The sequence below is a fragment of the Nicotiana tabacum genome, chromosome 13, assembly GCF_000715075.1.
Source record: "Nicotiana tabacum cultivar K326 chromosome 13, ASM71507v2, whole genome shotgun sequence".
Taxonomy (NCBI): Eukaryota; Viridiplantae; Streptophyta; class Magnoliopsida; order Solanales; family Solanaceae; genus Nicotiana; species Nicotiana tabacum.
In genome coordinates, this window is record NC_134092.1 from 77951609 (window position 1) to 77976275 (window position 24667).

Genomic DNA, 24667 nt, shown 5'->3' on the forward strand with positions numbered 1-24667 from the left:
GTAGATGCTCATGACTAGTGACACCTCGATGTCGGGCTTTTCTTCCAGCACTTTTGTTTTGATTTGAACTCCTTTATGAAGGTTTTTATGTTAAATAGCCTTGAGATTATCTTTGAAATAAAAATATCGGTTTGTTTTTTTGGAAAATGAGTCGGCTTGCCTAGTTCCACGATAGGCGCCATCACGACAGGGTTAGTTTGGGTCGTGACACTGCGAGGTCGCAGAAGCGGATAGGGAGCACAAGTGTGGAGATGGGCACTTAAGTGATTTTTCGCAGATGCGGATATTTGTGGGCAAAAGTGGCTCCGCAGGTGCGCATTTTGAGCCGCATATGCGAAAAACCTAGGCAGAGCCTATAGATAGAAAACTTCGCGATTTTTTGTTCATTTCCACCATTTTCAAGTCGGGCCTTGGAGCTTTGGTGTTAAATTTAAAGGAGATTCAAGGGTTTTCATAGAGGTAAGTTTCTTGAGCTCTAATACTCCTAGCTATGGTGTTTTTCCGTTGTTTTCTTATGTAATTAGTGGGATTTATGAGTGAAAGTAGGGGTTAGTGCTTGGGATTTTAGAGAGTGTAATTTGAGGATTTGAGGGACCAAATGATTTCGGATTTTGATAAATTTAGTATGGGTAGACTTGTGAGTGAATGGGCTTTCGGGTTTTGTGACTTTTGTCGGATTTCGAGACGTAGGCCCGGGGGCCGGGTTTGAGTGAATTTCGGGAATTGGCCTATAAATTGGTATTTTCCTTATGGGATTCATTCCTTTAGCTCATATTGATCGTATTTTATTGCTCGTGGCTAGATTCGGGTCATTTGGAGGACGGTTCGAGAGGAAAGAGCATTCCGGAGTAGGAGTTCTACGCTGTTGAGGTAAGTAACAGTTTTAAATCTGGTCTTGAGTGTATGAAACCTGGAGTTTGGTATAATGTGACTGTTTGGAGGTGGCACCCATGCTAGGTGGCGGGCGTGTGGGTGTACGCCGTGAGGGATTGAGACTTGGTCCGTCCAGGGAGACTGTGAAGTCTAATAGCCTTTATTTGTGTTTATATGCATTCCTTTCTACTAGAACTTGATTACCTTTCATGTTAGAAATCATTCTTAGGTTATATTCCTGCTGATGGTAGTTATATTCAGTCATACTGATTCGTGTACATGTTTACCTTAGTCTCTGTTTTTTTTCCCGTATGATATACTGTAACACTTTTATTTGGGTTGTTTTCCATTTCTTTGTTGAGAGCTATGAGACTAGAGAGGTTCATGACTGAGTAAGGCCGAGTGCCTGTTTGTGAGATATTATGCTATAGCACGTGAGTTGTCCGTGCAGCACGTGTGCTATCCGTGCGGATCCAGATATTATACTATAGCACGTGAGTTGTCCGTGCAGCACGTGAGTTGCCCATGCGGATCCAAATATTGATACTATAGAACGTGAGTTGTCCGTGCAGCACATGAGTTGTCCGTGCGGATCCAAATATTGATACTATCGCACGTGAGTTGTCCGTGCAGCACGTGAGTTGTCCGTGCGGATTATAGCGCTTGGGCTGTAGGAGCCCCTCCGGAGTCTGAACACCCCCAATGAGCGCAGGTACCTATTGAGCGTGTGCATTGAGGGCCGAGAGTTGAGTGTCGAGTTATTGAGGGTTTGAGTGACAGTGTTTGTGAGGTTTCATCTATTTCACTTTGTTGCTGCATTTAGCTGATAATTGTCTGGCTGGAATTGGTAATTATGCAACTGATCTTTTACTCATGTTTACTCTTAACTGTGAGAAATATCAACTGAATTGTTCTGTATAGCTCGTCACTACTTCTCAATTCCTTATTTATTTCTATTACTTGCTGACTTAGTTGTACTCATACTACACCATACACTACATGTGCAGATCCAGGTGTGTCTGAGCATGGAGATTGGTTAGTCCAGGCCTATTTTAGTTTCGGAGACCGCAAGGTAGCTGCCAGCATCCGCAGGACCTTGTTACTCCTTCCACATTTCTTCCCATTTTGTACTGATATTTAGACATTAGCTGTAATAGTTTGAAATATTTAGACGCTCATGACTTGGTGACACCCCGATATTTGGGGCTCGTTTTCCGCACTTTGTTCCAAATTTGAGTTTAACTTTGATTTTATGAAAAATTCCTGATATGGAAATCTTTACTTTACTTTTATATTTAGTTTGGAAGTATTTTTGGGAAGGTCGGCTTGACTAGTACCACCGATAGGCGCCATCACGACACGTTAGGTTTTGGGGTCGTGACAAGTTGGCATCAGAGCCTAGGTTACATAGGTCTCACAAGTCCTGAGCGGGTTAGTAGAGTCTTGCGAATCGGTACGGAGACGTCTGTACTTATCTTTGAGAGGCTACAGAACCCTTAGGAAAATTTCACATTCTTGGATTCTTGTCATGTGAATCTGTTTATTCTGGTAATTAAACACCTATTGTTTCATTCTTTCACAGATGGTGAGGACTCGTGCTACCGGTCAGGAGGGCCAGCCACCAGTACCACCAGCCAGGGTCGCGAGAGGCCTAGCCCACGGTAGAGGTCGTGGTAGGGGCAGAGGTGCAGCCCGCACAGTAGTTGGGGCGGTACCTGCAGTTCCCCAGTTGCTCCAGATCAGGACCAGGTCCCCGTGGTAGATGTTTCAGCGCGACCAGCTCTGGCACCACATGTGCCTATTGTGATTCCTGGCATCCAGGAGGCCTTAGCTCAGATTCTGACAGTGTGTACTGGCCTTGCTCAGGCGGTCTCTGTTTCGACGACCGCAGCTACTTCTTAGGCCGGGGGAGGCACTCAGACTCCCGCCACTCGCACACCTGAGCAGGTTGTTCAGGGACTCCAGACACCGGGGGCACCACCAGCCCAGCCGGTTGCAGCTGCTCTGGATTATGTGGTTCTTACTATGCCTGACGATAATCAGCGTAGGTTGGAGAGGTTTGGGAGACTCCAGCCTCTACCGTTCAGTGGCACAGAGAGAGAGGATGCCCAAGACATCTTAGAAAGGTGTCAGAGGATACTCCATACAGCTGGTATTCTTGAGACTTGTAGGGTCTCATTCACTACTTTTCAGTTTTCTGGGGCTGCACTCATATGGTAGGAGACTTACGAGAGGCGTAGGCCTGTTGGTGCAGTACCCCTTACTTGGCAGCAATTGTCCGTGGTTTTATTTGGAGAAGTTTGTGCCTCTGTCCCATAGAGAGGAGTTGCGCAGACAGTTTGAGTAGCTTTGCCAAGGCAATATGTCTGTGATGCAATATGAGATGCGATTCTCGGAGTTGGCCCGTCATGCTATCTGGTTGGTTCCCACAGACAGGGAGAGGATCATGAGGTTTATAGATACGTTTCTTTATGACCAGAGAGAGGGTGTCTGGTTCTACCTTTGATGAGGTTATCGACATTGCTCAGTAGATTGAGATGGTTCGCGATCAGGGGAGGGTTGAGAGGGAGGCCAAGAGGCCTCTTGGTCAGAGTGGATTTAGCGGTGCTCCTTCTTGGGGTCAGTTCCAGCATGGTAGAGGTTGTCATTTCAGATAGGCTCAGACAGCTCGGCCACTTCACCGTGGTGCATCATCTGGCCGTGGTTCTCACAGTCATCAACAAGGCCAGTCATCATTCAGTTCACTACCAGCACAGAGTTCTCATCATGCCCCATCCGCTCAGATATTCTCGGGTAGTTCTTTTGGGCATCAGGAGCAACAGTTTCGTTAGAGGAGGGGTTGTTTCGAGCGCGGAGATTTTTGTCACATTATGAGAGATTGCGCTAGGCTATTGGGTGGGACTCCACAACGGAGTACTCGGCCAATGGCACCAGCACCAGTTCCTCCACCACCCGCCCAGCCAGCCAGGGGTGAAGCTCAGCCAGCTAGGGGTGGAGCCCAGTCAGTTAGGGGTCGCTCGAGAGGGGGAGGCAGATCAGGGGGTGGTCAGGCCCGATTCTATGCCCTCCCTGCCAGACCAGATGCTATTGCTTCAGATGCAGTGATTATAGGTATTGTCTCAGTTTGTCACAGAGATGCCTCTGTATTATTTTACCCTAGTTCCACGTATTCATATGCTTCCTCATATTTCACCTATTTTCCAGATATGCCCTGTGAGTCTTTAGTTTCATCTGTTTATGTATCAACTCATGTGGGCGATACTATCATTGTGGACTGTGTATATCGGTCATGTGTGGTGACTATTAATGGTCTGGAGACCCGAGTGAACCTTTTGTTGCTCAGTATGGTTGACTTTGATGTGATATTGGGTATGGATTGGTTATCTCCATGTCATGCTATTCTAGATTATCACGCTAAGACCGTGACGTTTGCGATGCCGGGATTTCTGAGGGTTGAGTGGAGCGGTTATATAGATTATGTACCTAGTAGGTGATTTCATATTTGAAGGCTCAGCGTATGGTTGAGAAGGGTTGCCTATCTTATTTGGCTTTTGTGAGGGATGTTAGTGCACAGACTCCTACCATTGATTCTGTTCCGGTGGTACGGAATTTTTCGGATGTGTTTCCTGCAGACCTATCGGGCATGCCGCCTAACAGGGATATTGACTTTGGTATTGATTTGGTGCCAGGCACTCAGCCCATTTCTATTCCACCGTGTCGTATGGCACCGGTAGAGTTGAAGGAACAGCTTCAGGAACTCCTTGATAAGGGGTTTATTCGGCCTAGTGTGTCACCTTGGGGTGCACCGATTCTATTTGTAAATAAGAAGGATGGTTCCATGAGGATGTGCATTGATTACAGGCAGTTGAACAAGGTCACAGTCAAGAACAAGTATCATTTGCCTCGTATTGATGTTTTATTTGACCAGCTTCAGGGAGCGAGGGTGTTCTCCAAGATTGATTTGAGGTCCGGTTATCACCAGCTGAAGATTCGGGATTCGGATATTCTTAAGACAGCTTTCAGGACCCGTTATGGCCATTATGAGTTCTTGGTGATGTCTTTTGGGCTGACCAAAACCCAGCATCGTTCATGCATTTGATGAACAGTGTATTCAGGCCCTATTTGGACTCATTCGTTATTGTATTCATTGATGATATCCTGGTGTACTCTCATAGCCAGGAGGAGCATGCTCAGCATTTGAGGGTTGTATTGCAGAGATTGAGGGAGGAGAAGCTTTATGCAAAGTTCTCCAAGTGTGAGATTTGGCTCGGTTCAGTAGCATTCTTGGGGCACGTGTTATCCAGTGAGGGTATTCAGGTGGATCTAAAGATGATAGAGGCGGTGCAGAGTTGGCCTAGACTGTCCTCAGCCACAAAGATTAGGAGCTTTCTTGGTTTGGCAGATTATTACCTTCGCTTTGTGGAGGGATTTCCATCTATTGCATCGCCCTTGACCAAATTGACCCAAAAGGGTGCTCCATTCAGGTGGTCGGATGAGTGTGAGGAGAGCTTTTAGAAGCTCAAGACTGCTTTGACCACAACTCCAATGTTAGTTCTGCCATCAGATTCAGGTTCTTACACTGTGTATTTTGATGCCTCGAGGGTAGGTATTGGATGTGTTTTGATGCAGGAGGGTAGGGTGATTGCCTATGCCTCGCGCCAGTTGAAGACCCATGAGAAGAACTATCTTGTCCATGATCTTGAGTTAGCAGCCATTGTTCACGCCTTGAAGATTTGGCGTCATTATTTGTATGGGGTTCATTGTGAGATCTATACAGATCACTAGAATCTGCAGCATCTGTTTAAGCAGAAGGATCTTAATTTGTGCCAGCGGAGATAGTTGGAGGTTCTTAAAGACTACGATATCACTATTTTATACCATCCGGGGAAGGCCAATATGGTGGCCGATGCTTTGAGTCGCCGGGCAGAGAGTTTGGGGAGTTTAGCATATCTCCCAGAAGTAGAAAGACCCTTGGCATTGGATGTTTAGGCCTTAGTAGGCCAGCTTGTCCGATTGGATATTTTGGAGCCGAATTGTGTATTGACTTGTGTGGTCTCCAGGTCTTCTCTTTATGACCGTATCAGGGAGCGTCATTATGATGACCCCCACCTACTCGTTCTTCAGGACAGGGTTCAGCGAGGTGACGCTAGGGATGTGGCCATTGGTGATGATGGTGTGTTGAGGATGCAGGGCCGGATATGTGTGCCTAATGTAGATGGGATTCGAGAGTTGATTCTTGAGGAGGCCCATAACTCACGGTATTCCATCCATCCGGGTGCCGCGAAGATGTACCAGGATTTGAGGCAGCACTACTGGGGGAGGCGAATTAAGAAGGATATAGTTGGGTTTGTGGCTCGATGTCTCAACTATCAGCAAGTTAAGTATGAGCATCAGAGATCGGGTTGCTTGCTTCAGAGGTTAGAGATCCCAGAGTGGAAGTGGGAGCGGATCACCATGGACTTCGTAGTTAAGCTCCCACATACTTCGAGGAAGTTCGATGCTATTTGGGTGATTGTGGATCGGCTGACCGAGTCCGCGCACTTCATTCCAGTTGGTACTACTTACACTTCAGAGCGATTGGCTGAGGTTTACATCCGAGAGATTGTTCGCCTGCATGGTGTTCCAGTTTCCATCATTTTAGATAGAGGTACTCAGTTTACATTGCAGTTTTGGAGGGTCGTGCAGCGAGAAATGGGTACTCAGGTTGAGTTGAGCACATCTTTTCACCCTCAAACGGACGGGTAGTCCGAGCGCACTATTCAGATATTGGAGGACATGTTGCGCGCTTGTGTCATTGACTTTGGGGGTTCATGGGACCACTTCTTTCCGCTCGCAAAGTTTGCATATAACAACAATTATCAGTCGAGTATTCAGATGGCTTCGTACGAGGCTTTATATGGGGGGAGGTGTAGATCTTTGGTAGGATGGTTTGAGCCGGGTAAGGCTAGGCTCTTGGGTACAGACTTGGTCCAGCATGCATTAGATAAGATAAAATTGATTCAGGAGCGGCTTCGCACGGCGCAGTCTAGGCAGAAGTGCTACGCGGACAGGAGGTCCGTGATGTGTCTTTTATGGTTGGGAAGAGGGGCAAGTTGAGCCCCCGGTTCATTGGGCCTTTTGAGGTGCTTCAGAGGATAGGAGAGGTGGCTTATAAGCTTGCCTTGCCACCCAGCTTGTCAAGCATGCATCCAGTGTTTCATGTTTCCATGCTTCGGAAGTATGTTGGCGATCCGTCCCATGTTTTGGACTTAAGAACGGTTCAGTTAGAGGGTGATATGACTTATGATGTGGAGCCGATGGTCATTTTTGATCGGCAGGTTCAGAGGTTGAGGTCAAAGGACATAGCTTCGGTGAAGGTGCAATGGAGAGGTTAGCTTGTGGAGGAGGCCACCTGGGAGACCGAGCGGGAGATGCGGAGCAGATATTCACACCTATTTGAGACTCTAGGTATGTTTCTAGACTCATTCGAGGACGAATATTTGTTTAAGAGGGGGAGGATGTAATGACCCGGCAGGTCATTTCGAGAGTTATAGCCCCGTTTTCCCCATTTCTGCTTCCTTTTTTGCTTTTCAGCTATATTATGATATATCGGGTTAGTTGGTTCGGGTCCGGAGTGAATTGAGGTACTTAGTCTCTTATTTAGAACCTTAAGTTGAAAAAGTCAACTGGATATTGACTTATGTGTAAACGGTCTCGGGTTTGAATTCTGATGGTTCCATTAGCTTCATTAGGTGATTTTGAACTTAGGAGAACGTTCGGAATGTGATTTGGAGGTCCATAGTGGAATTAGGCTTGAATTGGCGAAAGTTGGAAACTTGATGATTTCGGTCGGCAGTGAAAAATTTGATATCGAGGTCGGAATGGATTTTCGGAAGTTGGAGTAGGTTCTTGGTGTCATTTTTGATGTGTGTGTAAAATATGAGGTCATTCGGACGTGGTTTGGTAGGTATCGGCATCTTTTGCGGAATTTGGAAGTTTAGAAGTTCTTAGGCTTGAATCCGAGGGTAATTTGGTATTTTGATGTTGTTTTGAGTGATTCGAAGGCTCGACTAAGTTCGTATACTGATATATGACTTGTTGGTATGTTTGATAGAGCTCCCGAGGGGCTCGGGGTGATTCCGGATGGCTAACGAGAGGTTTGGAATTTGGAAATGCAGTTGAACTGCTCCTGCTGGTATTTTTCCGCACCTGCGGAGGGGGAGCCGCAGGTGTGAGGTCGCTGGTGTGCTTGGTGAGCCGCATATGCAAACATAGAGGACCTAGGCTGGAACTGCAGGTGTGTAAGATTGGTCACATCTGCGAGCCCGCAGATGCGAGGTTGAGTCGCAGATGCGAAAGTGAGGAGGACTGGCAGTGGCCGCAGGTGCGAGGTCTTTTCCGCACCTGCGAGGTCGCAGAAGCGGATAGGGAACGCAGGTGCAGAGATAGGCACTTAAGTGATTTTCCGCAGATGCAGATATTTGTGCACAAAAGCGGCTCCGCAGGTGCGCATTTTGAGCCGCAGGTGCGAAAAACCTGGGCAGAACCTATAGATAGAAAACTTCGCGATTTTTTGTTTATTTTCACCATTTTCAAGTCGGGCCTTGGAGCTTTTGGAGTGAATTTTGAAGGGGATTCAAGGGTTTTCACAGAGGTAAGTTGCTTGAGCTCTAATTCTCCTAGCTATGGTGTTTTCCCGTTATTTTCTCATCTAGTTAGTGGGCTTTAGGAGTGAAAATAGGGGTTAGGGCTTGGGATTTTGGAGAGTGTAATTTGAGAATTTGAGGGACCAAATGATGTCGGATCTTGATAAATTTAGTATGGGTAGACTCGTGAGTGAATGGACTTTCGGGTTTTGTGACTTTTGTCAGATTTCGAGACGTGGGCCCGGGGGCCGGGTTTGAGTGAATTTCGGGATTTGGCTTATAAATTGGTATTTTCCTTGTGGGATTCATTCTTTTAGCTCATATTGATAGTATTTTATTGCTCGTGGCTAGATTCAGGTCATTTGGAGGCTGGTTCGAGAGGAAAGAGCATTCCGGAGTAGGAGTTCTACACGGTTGAGGTAAGTAATAGTTTTAAATCTGGTCTTGAGGGTATGAAACCTGGAGTTTGGTATAATGTGACTGTTTAGAGGTGGCACCCATGCTAGGTTACGGGCATGTGGGTGTACGCCATGAGGGATTGAGACTTGGTCCGTCCCGGGAGACTGTGAAGTCTAATAGCCTTTATTTGTGTTTATATGCATTCCTGTCTACTAGAACTCGACTGCCTTTCATGTTAGAAATCATGCTTAGGCCATATTCCTGCTCATGGTAGTTATATTCAGTCATAGTGATTCTTGTACATGTTTACCTCAGTCTCTTTTATTTTCTCGTATGATATACTGTAACACTTTGATTTGGGTTGTTTTCCCTTTCTTTATTGAGAGCTATGAGACTAGAGAGGTTCATGACTGAGTAAGGCCGAGGGCCTGTTTGTGAGATATTATGCTATAGCACGTGAGTTGTCCGTGCAGCACGTGAGTTATCCGTGCGGATCCAGATATTATACTATAGCACATGAGTTGTCCGTGCAGCACGTGAGTTGTCCGTACGGATCCAGATATTGATACTAAAGCACATGAGTTGTCCGTGACGTAAGTTATCCGTGCGGATTATAGTTCTTGGGCTGTAGGAGCCCCTCCAGAGTCTGAACACCCCAGTGAGTGCAGGTACCTATTTAGCCTGTGCATTGAGGTCTGAGAGTTGAGTGTCGAGTTATTATGGGATTGAGTGACAGTGTCTGTGAGGTTTCATCTATTTCACTTTGTTGCTGCATTTAGCTGATAATTGTCTGGCTGGAATTGGTAATTATGCAACTGATCTTTTACTCATGTTTACTCTTAACTGTGAGAATTATCAACTGAATTGTTCTGTATAGCTCATCACTACTTCTCAATTCCTTATTTATTTCTGTTACTTGCTGACTTAGTTGTACTCATACTACACCATACACTACATGTGCAGATCCAGGTGTGTCTGAGCATGGAGATTGGTGAGTCCAGGCCTATTTTAGTTTCGGAGACTGCAAGGTAGCTGCCAGCATCCGCAGGACCTTGTTACTCCTTCCACATTTCTTCCCGTTTTGTACTGATATTTAGACATTGGCTGTAATAGTTTTAAATATTTAGACGCTCATGACTTGGTGACACCCCGATATTTGGGGCTCGTTTTCCGCACTTTGTTCCAAATTTGAGTTTAACTTTGATTTTATGAAAAATTCCTGATATGGAAATCTTTACTTTACTTTTATATTTAGTTTGGAAGTATTTTTGGGAAGGTCGGCTTGCCTAGTACCACCGATAGGTGCCATCACGACACGTTAGGTTTTGGGGTCGTGACAGATGTCGTGCACTCTCCTTTACTGTGTTTACTTGTTTCTTTCTATTAAAGATATATCGATTGATCATGTTCTCATTCCAGCTGTGATTCCTTGCCATGTAATCCCCTCAGCGTGCCCCCTTCCTAATATTTCTTGCCTTGCTTCTTTAGTTATTGTTATTGTTGTATATATTGATATATATTGCACAGGTTTATTTGTAGGTGTCTTGTCCTAGCCTCGTCACTACTTCGCCGAAGTTAGACTCGACACTTACCAGTACATGGGGTCGGTTGTACTGATATTATACTCTGCACTTTCTGTGCATATTTTGGTACCGGACCGAGTTGACCCTGAGTTTAGCTGCTGGCTTGATCTGTTGGAGACCCAAGGTAGTCCTGTTGACGTCTGCAGGCCCTGGCATCCCCTTCTATGCATTTCATTTACTGTTTTATTTGTATCGAAAACAGTTGCATTTCCTTCAGACATTTACTTGTAGTGAAATCTTAGAAGTTCGTGAATTGTGACTCCAGATCCGGGTAGTAGAATATATATTGAGGCTGTTATGAACTTCCTCTATCATGTTAACTCGTTATAGCTTATTTACTGTTAATTATTGAAATGTATAAGAATTTGGATTAATAGTCTGTATCGTTGGCTTGCCTAGCAAGGGAAATGTTAGGCGCCATCACGGTCCTGACGGTGGAAATTCCGGGTCGTGACACTAAGTGTAATCAACAATTCAACTAGCCTCTTCCGATTACTAAAAAGAATTAATGACTTCAACCAATAAAATATAATGCAACAATATCACAAGTTATGCCTCTCTCGATTACACGAACAAGTGAATTTAGATGCAACAGTTAAAACATCCAAAACTATTCATACATAAAAACTAGAGTTAATTATCCACAAACAAGTATCAAGACACCAAATCCATCAACCCTAAAGAGGACTACTCCATAGATATGGAGTAATTCATCATAACAATGTTTAAAGGAAAACATAAAACAATCCAAACCCTTGTCTTGAGTGAAGATTGAATGATGAAATCCTTGAGCTTTAGCTTCTCCCTCTCTTCCTTGGCTTACTTAGGTCTAAGATATGTCAAAAGTCCGTAAAATAACATTTTTACATGTATTTATACTAAGTATGGTCTGACACCAGACGAAAACACCTTACCCTGCGCGAACTGGGACAATAACTCTATAAAACTTGCACAGGCGCGCCGCATGGCACTACTGGTAAATAGGCCTATGGCAACGGTCAGAAAACCATTGCCAGGTATATGGAAACCATTCCCATAGATTTATTGGAACGGTACAACAACCGTTCCACCAGGCCGCGTGCCAATAGAGCTAGAGGAACGGTTCACCATATCGTTGCTGTAGTACTAGTTATCGCAACGGTTCTTCCTCTGTCTGAAGCAACGAGTATTCTTTTCTACTGCAACGGTTGAAAACCGTTGCCATATATTTAATGCAACAGTTTAAAACTGTTACCATATTATTTACTGCAACGGTTGAAAACCGTTACCATATAATTTACTGCAACAGTTCTGTAAGCTATTGCCACGATGACTAAGAGATATTCAAAAAGTTTTATCATGCTATTGTAACAGTTTTATTTTCTATTGCAACGGTTTGAACATCCTAATGCAACTGTTTATCGTTCGATTTTAGAACAATTTGCAGGACCTGTTGGAACGGTTTACATTGTCTATAAAAATTGTACTGGTATCTTATTGCAATTGTTCTAGTAGGCTATTGTAACAGTTTAATTGACACAATAATATGGCCCTGGCGCTTTAAATAAATATTCACATGCATAAATAATTTTTAATAAAGTGAAATTTATATAAATCACAAAATAAAAATATTCATAATTTATACTGTCCAATAAGCTAATAATATCCATAAAAGCAAAATGTTCTAAATAACCCAAGCGCATAAGTTTTAAAGTTCAAGACTTCAAGAGTTAGAGTAAGTTTCAAATGTTGATTACAAAAGATTCCTAAACATCTACAACAATTCAAAATTCTTTAAGTAAGGTCTAGATCTTCACTGTCTCCATCTCCATTTTCTTCATTTGCTTCACCTACAAAAGAAGATAAATAAAGTTATTACCCTTCAATGGTTGGTTTTATAAAAGTGGGTATGGTATAAGTTATTGATACCCACCTGTTATAAAAATGATGACTTTAATGAAATGATGTTTCACATTTTTGTGGATAAACTCCAAATTCAAGGCAAAAAGAATAAGAAATATATCTAATGCTGACCTGTAAAAGCAGTTCACTTGAGCAAAACTTTTGAAGAAAAGAACATACCTTTAGGGATTTGAACAAGACTAAGACGGGGGATCAGGGCAAAAGGGATTTGAACAGACAACAATCCAATAGCCCAAATATAAAGGATGGGGAACACTCCTCCACCATACTTTTCCTGAAGTTATTGACCTGCATTTTCTAGGCCAATGCTATTGGATATTTCACTACCATAAAATGACTTTGTGAACACTGTTGTGACAAACAGATTGATAATGAATGAAATTGTAGCATGGAAAGCCTTTATCTAGTGCTGGCACTTTAAAGAAAAATAAACATGAAGAATACTTTTATTATTGCAAAGTCAAATAGATTTTACCTAACAAGATGATTCATAATTAAATGAAAATCAGACATTTTCAGCAAATCATCGAAAGATATTCAGTTTTACCTTGTAGGTATCAGAATTCCAATATTTAAGAAGTTCCCTAAATTGAGACTCCGGAACATCAATCGGCCTTTTCTCCATTCAAAACTCGTCATTTTCATAGGGTTTAAAATGTTCTTCCATTAACTTATTCTTATACTTTCTCCAAGCATTCTGGATTGATTCAAGAACCCATACTTCCGTAGCTTCAGGAATGTCATATTTTTCCTACAAATTTGGTGCAGTTAGATTAGTGTAAAAAATATGAAATATCATCCACGCCTATTGAATATTGCGAACTTCAAACCTTGATGTATTTCCATATATCTTCTTTTGTTTCAAGTTTCCCCCAATTAAATACATTAAGAGGACAAAATATCGCACTCCTTGCCAATGTGCCGATGAAGCTACCCAACTCTTTTACAACTTCGTCAGTAGGACCTATGGGTTGATTGGTCTCATTTAACACAACTTGTTTACGTTCTTTCCTTCCATGCACGCCTGGCATCTGAGTTTTGCCTCTTTTTCTTTTTTCGGCAGAAGGACCTGCAATAATATAAAGCAAGGATAATCACCAAAAGTCACTATTGTTAGTTGATTTGTCGATTGAAATCTTTATATTCTTGCCTTGTTCCTCAGATTGTTCGTTTGTTTCATGATTGGTAGAATCCTCAAATTGTTTTTGTATCGTTTGTGAAGCACGAGTGGTAGAATCCAGTGGCAGTTGCTGCAAATTTTCACGCACTGCTTATGATACAAGAGAGGTAGAGTGTGGTGGCAGTTGTTGTGCTTCCTCATGTACTGTTTGTGTTGGAGGAGAAGTAGAACGCATAGGCAGTTGCAACAACTGTTCTTGCACTTGAGCTCCTAATTGTGGAAGCTGTTTGTCAACTAGATTTAGCTGATGCTTGTCATTTGACCTTGAACCTTGAACAGTTATTTTTGTTTTCAACGACGAAACCTTTTGGTTTCGCAAAGATGCAAGTTATCCAGCCACAATGCAGTTTTTAACTTTTTTATTTTTACTTGAGCCACAATGCAGTTTTTAACTTTTTTATTTTTACTTGAGTGCGCTTCCTGATTCAGACTATTTAAATTCCTGCTAAGTTCAAAAAATGAGTAAAATATTGGTTAGTAAAGCTTTAACAGGAAGACCAAATATATAAACATTTACATAACTATACTAAATAGAAAGTAAATTTCCAGAAAGTAAATGCTGCCTCATATTCTCAGCAAAATGATACAAAAATCACTACAAATTCTGCTACTTCATTTCAGCAAGAATTTCATATTTTCAAGGCAATATCAAATGGCTAAGTAAATCATTAGCAGGTTTTTGATATACAAAATAAAAGAAAGACGTAATGTATCAACAGAAAGTAAAAGAACGACAAGAATTTAACATGACAAGTGTTATAAAACTTATTCTATAGTTTTACTAGTTAAGAGAAAGTATTATCAGTACCTCAATTCTCTATCAATTCAAGCCTCGAATGGTTGTAATCAACAATTACTTAGTAAGACGTATATTAACCTCATCAATAACTGTAAAAATATCACAAGATCCCAAATCCTGCAAAATTGAAGCATGTCAGTGCATGTCAGTAAAATGCTGAAGGAAAAACAAATAAAATATTATTAAAAAGATATAAACAAGAGTAATTATAAAATATTCATAAAAAATATTATAACTCACTCAAAACATAATATATTTAAAATCATTTCAGAAGTTTTCTTTAATCATCTTATTCCATCCAGACCCAATCATTATCATCAAACGCATCCTCCTCTTTAGATGTTTCTATAATTGTATCATGTGAATGTTGTATATTAGATGGAATATCAACGACATCAACGGGTACATCATCTCTTGGCCATCCAACGTCAATATCAACTAATCCACTAAAGGAGCCAATGTCATCATTTGGCTCCCTCCAAAATGCATCTTCCACTACTAAAAAATACATGTTTACCGACGCAGTAGTACCGACAGACTTTTTTCTGTCGCTATTCCGAGGGACTTTCCGTCAGAGTCCCTCGGTACTTTTGAACTTTTTAATTTCTAATTTTTTTTAAAAATAACCGACGGACAACTCTTGGTAAATAATGATACTTTGACCGGTCAAAATTTAATTGGTTGTACCGATGCATTCCGTCGGTAATTTACTGACAGACTCTCTCGCAACATTTTTTATTTATATTTTTGAATTATTTTTTTAGGTACCGAAGGTGTCTCTCGGTGCATTTAAAAAAAATAAATAAAAAAGAAAATAAAGTTATCGACGTACTCAATCGCTATTGCATTTATATAATATTTTGAATTTCATTCTTACAATACCGATGGACTTCCGTCGGTAATTTAAATATATAATCTTATACATAATTATTTTATATTTTTATTACACAATAGCGAGGGAGGCTGTCGGTAAGTCCCTCGGTAAGTATTTACTTAATTATCTTGGCGGTTGAATAGCCTATTTATTGAAATTTACACGAAGTGGAACTGTATTCATGGCAATTACACTACTTAAAAATATATTAGTGGTAATTAGCTTAGTAATTTATAATTACACAAAGTAAAAGTGAATTTGTAGTATCATTAACTACATTGATTAACCTATACATTAATAATTACACATTAAGAAGAAGTGTATTAGTCGTTTCCGTAAGAAATGCTAGTGATGATTTATCTTATAAATTGATAATTACTGCAAGTAGAAGTGTATTAACGGTGTCCTTAAGTAACGTTAACAATTGATTATCATACATATTGATAATATACTAAGCAAAAGTGTATTAGTTGTATTTAGCTTGTAGATTGATAATTACACGAAGTATAAGTGTATTAATAATATATCTGTAAGTAGAGTTGTTGATTGATTAGCCTATATACATTGATAATAGTACTAAGTATTGGTGAACTAGTGACATCCTTATATAAGTAACGTTAGTGATTGATTAGCCTATACATTAAATGGAAGTGTATTAATGCTATTGTTTGTGATTGTTTATCTTTAGTTTTATAATTAAAGTAAGTAGAGGATTATTAGTGGTGTCGTTAAGTAATGTTAATAAATGATTAGCCTATATATTGATAATTACACTAAGTAGAAGTGTAATAGTTATAATTAGCTTATAGATTGATAATTACACTAAGTAGAAGTATACTACGAATATATCCTTAAGTAATGTTACACACTAGGTAGAAGTTTATTAATGGTATACATGACAAATGTTGGTGATTGTTTAATTATCTTAAATTGACAACTAAAGTAAGTAAAAATATATTAGCAGTATCGTTAATTAATATTAATAATTTTATTACGCAATTCATTGATAATTACATTAAGTATATAAGTGTAATAGTTACAATTAGCTTATAGATATTGATAATTACACTAAGTAGAAGTGTACGTATTAAGGATATATCCTTAAGTAATGTTAGTGATTTACTAGCCTATACATTGTTAATTATACAATAAGTAGAAGTTTATGAATGGTAAATCTTAGTGATTATTTAATTATTTTATATTGATAACTAAAGTAAGTATAAATATATTAGTGGCATCGTTAATTAATATTAATAATTAATTAGCTAATTCATTGAAAATTACACAAACTAAATTTGAGAATTGTATTAATGAAATTTTGTGAAATATTACACTAAGCAGAATTATATTATACAATTATATGTTAGGTTTTTGTAAAATACTAGTTTGATTTTCATTGATTCATAGTAATTTGTTAGTTAGAATTTAATTAAATGTCAATTTGATATTTTATATAATAATACTTATAAGTAATTGATTTATTAGCTTGAATAAAACCTGCACGTTGGACAATTAGCAGAAATACAATAAAGAAACCCTAACCTTAGTCAATTTTTCTTTTTCCCTTTCTTTCTCTTCTCCTCCCTCTAACGGCGACCATCCCTCAGTCGTCGTCTCTCTGTTCCTCCTTCCGACCAGCCATCGTCTCTCTCTTCCTCCTTCCGGCCAGCCATCGTCTCTCTCTTCCTCTGCTCCCTAGCGACGACCAGCCCGAGGGATAGGTAATTTTTCTTTTATCTCCCAATTTCGTTTCGATTGTTGCTGTTTCTTTTAGATTTTCATCCCAATTTTGTTTAGGTTGTTGTTGCTTCTTTCAATGGTTGCATTTTGGATTTTTGTCCTAATTTTAGATTTTCATCTAGTGATGTTCCCATTAGGTAAAACGAAAAAATAAAAGTTATTGGAACTGAACACATCTGACATGTTTATATGAGTTTCCTCCTATTATTGGATGCTATTTGGTGCAGATTTAAGCTTTCTTTCTGTTTGTTTTTTAAGCATAGCTTGCTAATAATAGTGATTGATGGTCCATTTCTAGCAGGAAACTTTCTTACATCTGGCTTTTCCTCCTGCGGAAAGTTGAAGCTATACGCATTTTGTGTATCTCCCATATAGTTGTATTTACTAGTGAGGTTATTTCTGCTAGCAAGATATGTTTTTGATATGGATTGATCTGTTGATGCTGGTATTAACTAGTCAAGAAGAGAAATGATATTGTTCGTTGACGTTCTAGGAAAGACCAGAGCCAGAGATGCAGCATTGAAGGCCATTCAATCTCCTTTACTGGACATTGGCATAGAGAGGGCTACTGGAATTGTGTGGAATATAACTGGCGGTAGTGATCTAACATTATTTGTGGTACCCAATTATTCTCTCTTACTCTCACTCCCTCTCCACTGATACACTTATTAATCATTCATATGATGCACCTCTCATTGACTAAAAAAAGTAGTCATATATTACATAATGAAGAAAAGATTCTACAGTAAAAGCCTTTTACTTTTTTCAGTGGACATTTTCTGTTGAAGATATGTATGACTGTGTGGATTCCCTTGCGTTATTTCGTAGAAAGTAAATAAGAGAGAAGATTTATTTAAATGCACATGGGGTTTTTAGAAAATAAAATGGCCTACGCTATTGATATAATTCTTGGACATGATTTGTCTCGTATAGGAGTTTCTGTTTTAATCAGTGTTTTAAAAGGCGTGGGCATAAAGCGAGGCATTTTACATATGCCTCAGCGAGGCGTAAGCCCCATAGGTATTTAATGTTTAATATTGTATAAAATAATATAATTACAGTAAATATTTATAAACAGGTAAAATTGCATAAAAATAAAAAAACTATAAATATGTGAATATATATATATGTGCTTCATCCCCACAAAAAATTACTCAAAACAATCTATTATACGCTACTTAGAAGCTCAAGTAGCTTAAGTCGAAAAGAATAAAGTTTTCTACATGGAGGAACAAAAATGATGACTAACCTTCAATTTGAACTTTAAACTGGCTGCTATGAAGGAGAATGTTGTTCTCTTTGTATTTGTAAAAAATAAATTGAATATTCGTTGCTTCTGGGAGATATTAGCAGACTAGCGGACAAGATAAAGAATTGGGAAAGACCATGAATTGGGGCGTCAATCAATAAAAAAGGTCTTGGCTTTTAAATTTAATACATTTTAGTTCCCTTTTAAAACTTTTGAGTAATTACCAAGCTAAATTTTGAAAATTTGGGTATTATATTGTAACGACTCTGTCGGTCGTTTTAAGAATTTAAGTCCCGTTCGGCGGCATAAGGCCCTGCGCAGCTTCGTATTATGTGTATTGACTTGCGTGCGTGGTTGAATTCAGTTACCGGATGATTCAGAGTGATTTGGGATACTTAGTCCCTAAAACGGAAGCTTAAGTCTTAGGATTTTTACTGTAGTCGGAACTGTGTGAAGACGACTACGGAATGGAGTTCCATCGGTTCCGTTAGCTCCGTTGGGTGATTTTGGACTTAGGAGGGTGTCCGGACTGTGAATCTGAGGTCTGTAGCTTATTTAGGCATGAAATGGCGAAAGTCGAATTTTTTGAGATTTGGACCGGAAGTGGACTTTTTGATATCGGGGTCGGAATCCATTTTCGGAAGTTGGAGTAGGTCCGTAATGCCAATTATGACTTGTGTGCAAAATTTGAGGACAATCGAACGTAATTTGATAGGTTTTGGCACCGATTGTAGAAGTTGAAATTTTAAAGTTCATTAAGTTTGAATTGGGGTCCGATTCATGATTTCGATATTGTTTGATGTGATTTGAGGTCTCAAGCAAGTTTATGTTATGTTTCGGGGTGGTTTCGGGTCATTTCGAGCTGTTTCGGAACTGCTGTATCTGGTATCTGGTTTCCTTCTTCGCGAACGCGAAGAGTGTCTCGCGTTCGCGAAGAGGAGTTTTGAGGATGCTGGGATTTGGCCTTCACGAACGCGAAGGAGGGCTCGCGAACGCGAAGGTATGTCTGAAGAACTTGCGTGAACACGAGGGGCCAGTCGCGAAAGCGTAGAAGGAAGGAGGGGACTGGGCGTGGAGTCATTAGCCTTCGCGAATGCGAAGCTTCAACCGCGAACGCGAAGCAGTAGGACTTGAGGGCATCGCGAACGCCAGATCTTGAACGTGAATGCGATGCTATGCATGGGCAGGCCATCATGAACGCGACGTTGGTAACGCGAACACGAAGAAGAATTTGAGGCAGCTGAGTTTTTGGCCTTCGCGAACGCGAGACAGAGGTCGCGAACGCGAAGAAGGCCTATCTGGGCAGAATTAAAAGTCCCAAAAATAAAAGTCCGGGTTTGAGTTCATAACACAAAATCAAATTGGGAGCTCGGTAGAAGGCGATTTTTGGAGAGATTCTTGCGCGGGTGTTTGGGGTAAGTGAGTTTTATCCAGTTTTGATTAATTTCCATGATTATGCCTTTGAAGCCATCATTTAATTCGGAATTAAATGGAGGAAAATCAAGATTTTTGTAAAATCTTCCAAAAAAGAAAATTTAAGATTTGGAGGTCGAATTGTTATTAGAATTCGATAAAATTGATACGGTTGAACTCGTATCGGAATGGGCATTCGGATTTCATGAAAATTATGCCGGGTTACGAGGAGCAAGCCCCGCGTTGACTTTTTTTGACTTTTTGAAATAAAATTTTAAGTCAACGTATTATTATCCGGAATTATTTTTGATGAATGTTAATGAAGTTGTACAATTAATTTGAATAGATTTGAGTTGTCCGAAGGTCAATTCAAGCAAGAAGACTATTTTGGAATATCAGCCTAACTTCAAAAAGGTAAGTATCTTGCTTAACCTCGAGTGGGGAAATTACTCCTTAGGCATCGAGTCTTATGTGCCATTTGTAATATGTGAAAAGCCGAGTACGCGAGGTGACGAGTACATACTCGGGTTTATATGTGCAAATTTATTGAGTTAAAGTCTTGGGAATATTGTGTAGTAAATTGGATAATTGTTGGTATATATTTAATTATCTATTTGCCATGCCTCAAATCACATTTATTGAATTTGTTTTTATATGACAATTTGATGTAATTATTACTTGTACATTTATGTAAATTTCGTGAGTTCGATGGTTGATATTCTTGGAATTTAATTTTCATTATGAATTTTCTCTATGCAAATAATTAATTAAGCAAGCTTAAGAAGATGAGCTAATATAATTACCTAAATTTAGATTAATGAATGCTTTGCTTTATGCTGAATAATTTCTATCTCTGTTGATTGTTTTTGTGGTGTTATACACATTGTGTGAAGTCTTCGGCTATTTATTGTGAAATTAATTGATTTGGTTGGATCTGTGGAACTTAGGTTGTGGCCATTGGGCAAACTGTAATGTGAATTGATTTTGTTATGTTGCCGTGATAATTTGCCGTGTAAATTATTCTGTTGTCTGAGTTATTATTATTAGGAGATAAGGGTGGCATTTCACCGTTGATATTATGTGGGTATAAGGGTGGCATTTCACTGTTGTTGTACTTATTGGAATATTGTCTGGGCGGAGCAATAAGGGCGGCTATAGGAGCGATAAGGGTGGCAATATGAGCGATAAGGGTGGCTATTGATACTGTCTGGGCGGAGCGATACGGGTGTCTATAGTAGCGATAAGGGTGGTAATAAGAGCGATAAGGGTGGCAATTTTCTGGGACGATATGTGATGACGTAGAGTTGGGGTGTTGGTAATTTTTATGTGATGTTGTGATTTTCTTGTGTTTATTTTTATACCTTGTGCAATTTGTCTTGTTGTTAGTAAATTGATAACAATCTGATTTATGTTGAAATTGAGAGCCTGTGACTATTGCCAGACGGATTATAAAATAAAATGTGGGCAGAGGTGCCGTGAGTAAATAATGAAGATATTGGCACGTGAATTGTATGTGCAGTTGTGATATGAAATGTGGGCATGAGGTGCTGTGATTTAATGATAATAAAATTGGCACGTGAACTGTCCGTACAGCTGTGATATGAAAAGTGAGCACGAGGTGCCGGAGAAATAAGATGATTTAATTTTGGGCACGAAGTACCGTGAAAATATGAAAATGGGCTGAGACCCGTATTTACGAAAAATATGAAAATAGGCTGAGTCTCGTATTTTTATGATTTTGAAATGAGGTGTCACATGGTGATGTTTTAATTGAAAGAATTATATTCAAAATATTTATTTGAAAGGATTTTTATTCAAAAAGAATTATATGAAAGAATTATAATTGAAGAGATTTATTGAAAGAATTTTATATTCGAAAGACGTTTATTTGAGGAAATTATATTTGAAAAAGAGTTTTATTCGTAAGAATTATGTGTGAAAGATATTTAATTGAAGGACTTAATTTAACTGGGTGTAATTATATTTATCAATTGTTGAGAGATATTAATGGTGATTTTATTGTCCTACTGTGCACATCACTGGTTGTTTTATGTTGCCCTTATTGTTATTTATTTCCTATTATTTTATATATTACATTGCATAGGTTATTAGACTAGTGAGTGTCTTGACTATACCTCGTCTCTAGTCCACTGAGGTTAGTCTTGATTCTTACCCCTTTACCAACCGTGGTGTACTCATACTACACTTCTGTATATTTTTGTGCAGAGCCAGATATTGGTGATATCGGACTGGAGCATAGTTAAAGCGGGATCGTAAGGATTCAAGGTAGAGCTACTTGGCCGTCGCAGTCCCTTGGGGTCTTTTTATTTCATTGTACTGTTAATTTGTAATCAAACAGTATTGTATATTCGGTCCTGGTGATCATTCCATGTATTCATTTAGAGTTTGTGGCTCAGTACTACCAGTCTTGAGAGGTTGTATATTCATATTTGTTCCGCTGTTTAGTTTTGGTTACTTATTTAATTTTAAAAAAAATGGCTTCAAAATATAATTGAAATCAGCTTACCTAGTCTTAGAGACTAGGTACCATCACGCCGCCTGTGGTGGGATTTTGGATCATGACAAGTTGATATCAGATCTCTAGGTTCATAGGTTCTACGAGTCACGAACGAGTCTAGTAGAGTCTTGCGGATCGGTACGGAGACATCTGTACTTATCTTCGAGAGGCTACGGAACTGTTAGGAAATTTTTACTTCTTTCATTCATGTCGTGCGGAATTTGTTGAATTAGAAATTTGAGCCTTTGTATCTCTATTCTCTCACAGATGGTGAGGACACGTGCTACCGGGTTAGCTGAGCAGGCATCCGCACATACTGCTAGGGCTGTAAGAGGCCGGGCCCGAGGTAGAGGTCGGAGAAGGGCACGTGCCGCGACTAGAGCACCTATCAGAGCAACAGTTGAGGATCCGTCAGTAGCTCTAGTTGGGGGACAGGTACCAGAAACACCTGTTCTTACCCCCCAAATTTAGGAGACTTTAGCACATTTCCTGAGTATGTTTGGTATATTAACTCAGGCGGGATTAGTTTCTGTTGCACCGAATATTTTGCGGATTGGGGGAGTAGATCAGACTCCTACCACAACTCCAGAGTAGCAGGTTCACGTTGGTCAGATTCCGGGTGTAGTACCGGTACAACCTATTATTTCGGTTCAGCCTGAGGTCTGGCCAGAGGCATCAGAAGAAGAACAAAAGAGACTTGAAAGGTTTAAGAGGTATAGTCCTCCTACTTTCAGTGGCACAGATACAGAGGATGCCTAAGAATTTCTAAAAAATTGTCACCATATTCTCCGTATCATGGCTAATGTAGAAGTGAGCAGAGTTACCTTTACTATATTTCAACTGTCAGGCGCAGCGTATCGGTGGTGGCAAATCTATGAAGAAGGTAGACCAGCCGATGCAACACGGCCAACTTGCGCTCAATTTTCGGAAATGTTCTTGAAAGAGTTTGTTCTCTAGACTCTTAGAGATGCGAGGCGCACAGAGTTTGAACGGTTGCATCAGGGCACTATGACAGTGTCAGAATATGCTATCAGGTTCAGTGAGTTAGCCTGTCATGCACCTATCCTGGTTCCTACAATCAGAGAGCGGGTCCGCAGATTTATTGAGGGGCTCGATTATGATATTAAAATATGCATGGCTCGAGAGTTGCAAACTGATACTCCATTTCAACAAGTAGTGGAGGTTGCAAGGAAGATTGAGGATGTTTTAGGCGAGGAAAGGGAGTCTAAGGAGGCCAAAAGGTCTCGAAGATCTGGAGGGTTCAGTGGATTTTACTCTTCAGTTAGGACCCATTATAGCGGAGGCTCGAGCAATCGGTCAGCTCAGTATGCACATAATATTACTCGGGGTGCTCCAGTTTATAGTGCACCATCGACACGAGATTCTTACAATGGTTATTCCAGTTATCCGGCATAGACTCAGTACGAGCAGCCGCAACCTCAGATGGGTTGTTATGAGTATAGTGATACTAGGCATATCATGAGAGATTGTCCCAGACTTGGGAGGGGTGGATTTTATCAGAACACTCAGACTATGGGTCCCATTGCAGCTACTACCCCACGTGCACAACCAGTTAGGGGTGGAGGACAGGCGGGTAGAGGGTGCCTAAGAGGTGGAGGCCCGGCCCATTGATATAATCGCTAAGATTTGGTTGAGGCTGATTAACCAGATGGTGTCGTTACAGGTACGATCCCGATTTGTTATAAAAGAATATTTTCCCTTAATTTGATTCAGATCTGAATATTGAGGTGAGTCCTATTATGCGCCGCTTATGGGCGAGCTTCGTAATTTTGTGACCCACTTATATGTTATCCATGTTGGGAGAATTGAGGATGTGAGCCCGTGTCTGTCATTTTTATTTTTGTGCACCATTGAGGGCTATGAGTCCAAAAGTAATTTTTATTATTCATCACAGTGGGTTTAATGTGTTTCGGAATAATTGATTCCATTTTTTATGAATTATATGCCCTACCGGTATGAGGGTCCGTTACGTGTTATGAAAAATATTTATGAAATTTATTAAAAAGAAGAAAGAAAGGAAATTGAATTTCAGTTGCCACAATGTGCAAATACTTGTGATTCAGAGTTGAGGACGAGATCCTCGCATTTTATATATGATGTGAAATATTTAAACCGGGCTACAAGTCGCGGTAGAAGTTATATAAGGACGAGGTTCTTGTGGTGAAATATTTATGAGTTTAAATTCTCCCTTTGTGAAATTTAATTTGTACGGTAGTATTAATAGGGAGTCATGCCTATTAGGCTTATTTGATAATTCTTGTATATTTTTCTATTCATATTCAGCCATTATCGTGCTGTAAACATTGAGTTTTAGCCTATGAGGTGAGTGTCCAGGTGGCGTTAAATGTGACTCATTAATCCGAGTAAGTAATCATGAGGTATTCATGCCTCACATTCTGTTGTCAGTGTTGTGAAATTTCGAAATGAGGTGGTGGTTAATATGAGATTAATTGATGATGCGGGAATTAATTTTGAACAGCTTTTAAGACCA

At 40.1% G+C, this 24667-nt stretch overlaps 2 long non-coding RNA genes across 3 annotated transcripts; one reads left to right on the top strand and one right to left on the bottom strand.

The window, feature by feature from the left end:
- Positions 1-12111: 12111 nt before the first annotated feature.
- LOC107823547 (uncharacterized) lies at positions 12112-14732 on the bottom strand. The gene is made up of 6 exons (XR_001656667.2): positions 14602-14732; positions 14371-14478; positions 13533-14004; positions 13213-13451; positions 12930-13133; positions 12112-12309 (listed from the first exon to the last, which is right to left on the bottom strand). It is a non-coding gene; the product is annotated as an uncharacterized LOC107823547 (long non-coding RNA).
- A 2015-nt stretch (positions 14733-16747) lies between these two features.
- LOC107823548 (uncharacterized) lies at positions 16748-22090 on the top strand. 2 transcript variants are annotated; one of them, XR_001656670.2, is made up of 3 exons: positions 16748-16956; positions 17277-17593; positions 21864-22090. It is a non-coding gene; the product is annotated as an uncharacterized LOC107823548 (long non-coding RNA). The 2 variants fall into 2 exon arrangements; XR_001656668.2 differs by lacking the exon at positions 21864-22090 and having other exon boundaries at positions 17277-17596.
- Positions 22091-24667: the final 2577 nt, after the last annotated feature.